This window comes from Oncorhynchus masou, chromosome 22 (genome assembly GCF_036934945.1).
Source record: "Oncorhynchus masou masou isolate Uvic2021 chromosome 22, UVic_Omas_1.1, whole genome shotgun sequence".
In the NCBI taxonomy this organism is placed as follows: domain Eukaryota; kingdom Metazoa; phylum Chordata; class Actinopteri; order Salmoniformes; family Salmonidae; genus Oncorhynchus; species Oncorhynchus masou.
In genome coordinates this window covers 48,547,985-48,555,278 of record NC_088233.1, presented here as the reverse complement: position 1 = coordinate 48,555,278, position 7,294 = coordinate 48,547,985, and positions in this window count along the sequence as shown.

The following is a 7,294-nucleotide window of genomic DNA, read 5'->3' as shown; positions in this document are numbered from 1 at the left end:
CACAGTAAGTTACTGTGAATTTTACAATAACTACTTGCAGCAAGCTGACAGTAATTTATTGAAAAATAAACATGAACTTCTTGGTGACCAACTCCCATTAAGTTATCAGAAAATGCACAGTAACCTCTTTAAAGTGTAGCTCTTGATTGTCACAGGCTCTTACAATGCTTGTAGAACTGGGAGTGGACGAAGGAGGTGCTCAACCTTCATCATCATAACAATAAAACCACTTAAACTGGTACACACTACCACTAACGGTTGCCACAAATACACTATATATACACAAGTGTTTGGACACCCCTTCGAATTAGTGGATTTGGCTAATTCAGCCACACCTGTTGCTGACAGGTGTATAAAATCTAGCATACAGCCATGCAAACTCCATAGACAAACATTGGCAGTAAAATGGCCTTACTGAAGAGCTCAGTGACTTTCAAATTGGTACAGTCATAGGATGCCACCTTTCCAACAAGTCAGTTCGTCACATTTCTGCCCTGCTAGAGCTGCCCCGTCAACTGTAAGTGCTGTTATTGTGACATGGAAAAGGAGTCTAACAACGGCTCAGCCGCGAAGTGGTAGGCCACACAAGCTCACAGAATGGGACCGCCAAGTGCTGAAACACGCAGCGTGTAAAAATCGTCTGTCCTCATTTTCAACACTCAATACCGAGTTCCAAACTGCTTCAGGAAGCAACGTCAGCACAAGAACTGTTCGTCGGGAGCATCATGAAATGGGTTTCCATGGCCGAGCAGTCGTACACAAGCCTAAGATCACCATGTGCAATGCCAAGCATTGGCTGGAGGGGTGTAATGCTGACCGCCATTGAACTCTGAAGCAGTGGAAACACGTTCTCTGGAGTAATGAATCACGCTTCACCGTCTGGCAGTCCAACGGACAAATCTGGGTTTGGCAGATGCCAGGAGAACGCTACCTGCAGCAATGCATAGTGCCAACTGTACATTTTGGTGGAGGAATAATGGTCTGGGGCTGTTTTTCATGGTTCGGGCTTGGCCCCTTAGTTCCAGTGAAGGGAAATATTGACTGGCCCGCACAGAGCCCCGACCTCAACCCTATCGAACACCTTTGGGATGAATTGGAACACCGACTGCGAGCCAGGCCTAATTGCCCAACATCAGAGCACGACCTCACTAATGCTCATGGCTGAATAGAAGCAAGTCCCCACAGCAATGTTCCAACATCTGGTGGAAAGCCTTCCCAGAAGCTGTTATAGCAGCAAAGGGGGACCAACTCCATATTAATGCCCATGATTTTGGAATGAGATGTTCGACGAGTAGGTGACCAAAAGTATAACATATTTTAGAACATGCGCCCAAGTATGCTAATGAGCCCCTGTTTATTCTCGCTTCTCTTCCTCGCGAAGAGCATCTCTACTCTAGCGCTCATATTGGATCCCTGGTTTCTGGCTTAACGGCTCACAAGTGCACCATGAAAAATATCGCTGCAGGGCGTAGGTCTTAGGATTATGTCGAGAGGTTTGGTACTAACCATTGTGTTCCTCACAATGGCCAGTGCTATCCCGTCCCAGGACGAACCTAGCCCATTACTCAAACCCCCCACGTTCAAGTGCTTGCAGTTCCATGATTGCGGGAAAGATTCCCACCCTCTATGCATCAATTCCTTGGATTAGGAACACGCCCAAGAGGTGCTCAAGGACGCGGAGTCAAGAGAGCAGGTCTGAAAAGGAGGCTTAAATGGGCTTCTATCTCCGAGCCAACAGCGATAGCTGAGGCTCAGCTCTCCGCATCAGAGCCCAGTTGGGCCGAGGTCATGGATAACCTGAACTCCCCCCTCCTCACTGTCTGACGACGTAAGAACCGACTTGCCTAGTTAAATAAAGGTTAAATAAAAAGGAAGATGAGGATGACAATGGAATTAATGTTATGGATATCCTTGAGATAGCGCAGGTAATGGGGATGACCCCAGCCTGGAAATGCGCAATAAGGAGGAATCCGGGTTTGGCAACCCTCTCACTGGCTCACCACCTCAGCCTCTCACGACATGTTACTATCGACACCAGCGCCTCACTCCCTGGGAAGGCGGAACACTTTACTGCCTCCGTTTTTTCAGAGGACTTACAAGCCCTCAGCCCAAGCAAGAGCTTCTAATGAGACCTTTTTATTGTTAGCATGTCAGGCTTAGCAACTGGATTCAAGACACCCTAGACCCAGATGCTTGGGAGGTTATTTGGCCATTGGCCCAGTTTTATTGCAAGGAATTATAACTACATCCTGTCCCTTTCTTCACTGTGGAGAATCACTGAGGACAGGGAAGGAACGACCATCTACCGCTCAGCATAACATCTATGATTCATCCTCTTTGAATAAACCAATTTTCCTCCCCCTGATTTGCTTTGGGGTCTGTGTTATTAAAGAATAACATCAACTGCCAACACTCCCGTAGTGCCATCCAAGGCTGTGGTCGTATCATGAGCCTAGCGGTGGTGGGAGAAAGGGCTAAGCTTATCAAGCCTAACAGACAAAGAACAAGTGTACCTCCTGGATGCCCCAGTGAAGCCCAAGGAGTTGTTCGGGTCCACCGTCGATGCCATGCGGCAGAAGTGTGGCGTGCAAAAGCGAAGCTCGTGGCAGCCTGTTGGATCCTGCATCTCGCCCCAGCCACCTCACAGCCGTCTCTACAGGTTATAGAAAAGAGCAGAAGCTCTGAACTCTCCACTCAGAACCTAGTCCTACTTATCTAAAGGTTATGGAAAAGATAATAAAACAAAAACACTTTAGTGAATATTACTGTCCACAAAAACACTACAGTAAATACTACAGTATACCATAGCACAGTCCGCAAAAACACTACAGTCAATAATACAGTATACCGTGTGTAGAGGTGGCAGGCGATCAGAAGATGAGGTGTGGTTTATTTGGGGCGTGGCTTTCAATTTGTTCTTTTTAGCCACGGCCCAGAGTGAATGTCATTCCAGGTAATCTGTTCTGTTGTATTCATCATGCAGAACTGTATTGCCAACACTGAATCTGTAATGATACTTATGTAGTAGTTAGAAGCCTCTACTCAACAATCATGCCATTTATCTGGGATTTACGAAGGCCATAGTTTTTGTAAAGCTCACCTGCAAAAGCCCTTACTGGGCTGCGAATGCCAAGGCGTTAACTCACTGGCGATTTGGGTTTCCTTGATGTGTTAAACGCTGATGCCATCCTGTGGCTAAGTATGGAAGTCTATACCACAATAAATACCTATCTTATTAAAAAAATATATATATATATTTAACCTTTATTTCACTTTACTTAAGGCCATGTTTTTCTCCAAAGCAGAGTGCCCAAACAAATTAACAGGCAACAACTTTGTTTTGAAAATATTCTTTAAGAATTCTAAACCAGATTAAGCATGTTTATAATGTGCCTGATATCTCTGTATACACCCCGATATGCTTTAATCATTATTTGGTTCCATCTCAGGATCATAAGGTGTTTGTTGAATGGAAGAAAGGGCTGGCCACAATTGAAGACCTATACTAGACTGTTGGGGAGTAGTGAACTACATGTAGTTCAACCAGTAATTGAACTACATGTTGCATCAGCTTGGTGGTAGTTGAACTCAATGCACTTTGTTACCATGTAGCAGTGTAATTAACTACTGGAACTAGACACAGTACTTTTTTTGCAAAAAAGAAAAGAAAATGTGTGAAGTAGGCAATATGTTTTTTCAGCATCAGTCCTGCCTAATTCTCACTTGAAACACTTTTTGTTTTAAATAGGCTGAATGACACATTCTGCTACCAGTCTATGCAGTCTATGACAATTGGTAGTCTATGACATTTTAGATTTAGATATAATGTATCACAAAGTAGTTTTGTAGTGAACTACCTTTTCAAAGTAACTTTAGTTAGGTAAACTATATTCTTTTAAAAAGGTAGCTTTAGTGTAGCTTAATGAGCTGACAGAGCTCACCCCCACCAGAAACCTAGGACCTTTGGCTTTCACCAAGAATTGTTTATTTATGACAGCAACAACAAAACACTTTCCAACCTATATGATCTAGTACACAATAAAAGTATAATAATACATATACAAATATGATGGTATGATAAAATAAATGCAAATTAATAAACATTTTAATACTTTATAGTATGTCCATATATAATTATATTATAATTATAATTGACTCATCTTTTTTTGGCTAAGCCCACTTCTAAATGACTTCTGGTTGAATTCATATTATTTTTGAATAGTATTCAAATGTGTATGTTTCCACTGGATGTCAGAAGGTGAATTCACCAATTTGTAAGTCGCTCTGGATAAGAGCGTCTGCTAAATGACTTAAATGTAAATGTAAATGTATGTGAGGGCCATTGAACCTGATCCAGAACTTACTCTCAGTTGTTCAGAATCTCATTTTAAATAATTTTCTGAAGAGCAACAAGCTTTGATGTTCAGGATGGTTGCTGCTGGAAAAAAAAAGAAAAATCCTCACAGAATGGAAATCACCCACTTCCCCTCGTCTCCAGGGATGGTTAGCCGAAATGATCAACACCATAACCATGGGGGGGGGGGGGGGGGGGGTACACTGATACAGCACCAACTACAACCTACAAAAGATTACTAAAGATTTGGGGTCCATTTCTTGATCTTCTGGATAAAGCCTGATTGTAAACTAATTGTAAACGGATTGTAGACGCCTACCTGACTACTTGTGTTGTTTTCATGATTACATTGTTGTCCTATTATCGTTGTATGCCTTAAGCAATATTCCACTTTACAGTGTATATGTCTGACAGCTTTGTTTTTGTGTTTACATTTAACTGGAAAATAAAATCCAGTAAAATAAAGGTTGAAGACCTCCATCGCGGCTGTGGAGTGGGTGACGTCAATTGCCTGAGGGTCAGCCTGCAGAACTGGCAAGTGTCCTTTATTGTCCAACTCCGGTGCGGATGTTGTACTGCTTACATTGCGAGTGCACACAATATACCTTAATTTGTTAATTTATTTCCTACCTCCTCGCCATCCGTATGTTTTCTGTGGGATCCTGTATTGAAGGCCATCCCTGTGCTCCTTACACAGGGTTGTTTCAATCTGTTCGAAACTTCGGAGGAATCCTTGTGTCGTGGAAGAACGTTGCTGTCATTTCTAAATTGTTGGTCCTGCCTTAAAGGGCCTATTTCACCCAAATCACACATTTGTTTCCTTACCTTGTAAGCAGTCTATGGACAAGGTATGCCAGCAATCCATGCTTCAGTTTAGTTTCCCTTGCAAAGTTTCCAAATGCATCTGTGTTACAAATCCCATTCAAGATCGATATGAGTATTTTTCAAATCATCTACAGTGCCTTCAGAAAGTATTCATACCCCTTGACTTACCACATGTTGTGTTACAGCCTTAATTTAAAAGGGACTTACTTTAGATTTTTTTTGGTCACTGGCCTACACACCCCATAAAGTCAAAGTGGAATTCTAGTATTAGAAAGTTTGACAAATGAATTAAAAATGAAAAGCTGAAATGTCAATAAGTATTCAACCCCTTTGATATGGCAAGCCTAAATAAATTCTGGAGTAAAAATCTACTTATGTCACATAATAAGTTGCATGTATACACTGTATGCAATAATAGTGTTTAACATTAAAAAAACATGACTAACTCCTCTCTGTAGCCGACACATATAATTATCTGTAAGGTCCCTCAGCCGAGCAGTGAATTTCAAACACAGATTCAACCACAAAGACCAGGGAGGTTTTCCAATGCCTCGCAAAGAGGGGCACCTATTGGTAGATGGGTAAAAAAAAGCAGACAATGAATATCCCTTTGAGCATGGTGAAGTTATAATTACACTTTGGGTGGTGTATCAATACACCCAGTCACTACAAAGATACAAGTGTCCTTCCTAACTCAGCTGCAGGAGAGGAAGGAAACCGCTCAGGGATTTCACCATGAATCCAATGGTGACTTTAAAACAGTTACAGGCTGTAACTGGCTGTTATAGGAGATACCTGAGGATGGATTAACAACATTGTCGTTACTCCACAATAATAACCTAAATGACAGAGTGAAAAGAAGGAAGCCTGTACAGGACAATAATAATCATAAAACATGCATTCAGTTTGCAACAAGGCCTAAAGTAAAAAAACAAACACCTTTTGTCCTGAATACAAAGTGTTATGTGCATATCCAATACAACACATTAGTGAGTAGCACTCTCAATATTTTCAAGCATAGTGGTGGCTGCATTATGCTATCGGTATGCTTTTAATCGTTAAGGACTGGGTAGCTTTTTTGTGTAAAAAAAACAATGGAATGGAGCTAAGCACAGGCAAAATCCGAGAGGAAAACCTGGTTCGGTCTGCTTTCTAGAAGAAAAAGAAAGAGAAACGCACACCTATAAAGACGAGGTGCTGGCTAGCGGAGAAGAAACTTGAAAATAAAAATAAAAGAGAGCCGCACACTCTTGGAGCTCAGATGCAAAAATTTAATACCCAACGTTTGACAGCCAGTCTGCTTTCCACCAGACACTGGGAGATGAATTCACCTTTCATCAGGACAATAATCCTAAAATACAAGGCCAAATCTACAGTGGAGTTGCTTACCAAGAAGTCAGTGAATGTTCCTTAGTGGCCGAGTTACAGTTTTGACTTAAGTCTACATTCAAATCTATAGCAAGAGCTGAAAATGTTTGTCTAGCAATGATCAACAACTAATTTGACAGAGCTTGAAGAATAAATGGGCAAATGAAAGCTCTTAAGAGATTTAACCAGAAATACTCACAGCTTTACATCGCTGCCAAAGGTGCATCCACAAAATATTGACTCAGGGGTGAGTATAATAATAAATAATATAATAATAATATATCCCATTTAGCAGACGCTTTTGTCCAAAGCGACTTACAAGTCGGCTGGGGCCACTACTTTTACATATGGGTGGCCCCAGCGGGAATCGAACCCACGACGCTTGGCGTTGCAAGCGCCATGCTCTACCGACTGAGCCACACAGGACCCAGTAAAAGAGTAAAAGAGATATTTCTGTATTTCATTTTCAACAAATGTTTTTACTTTGTCATTATGGGATATTGTGTGTAGATGGATGAGAAATATTTAATCTATTTTGAATTCAGACTAACAACAAAAAGTCAAGGGGTATGAATATTTTCTGAAGGCACTGTAGAAGTGAATTTGTTGTGCTTCACAATGAATTTTAGATACTTTCAGGTGATTTGGACAATGATATGCGAGAAAAATTATGGGATTTGAATGGGAATGGGATTTGTGCCACAAATTGAAATATGTTAGCATTTGGAAACAGTGCCAGGGAAATAA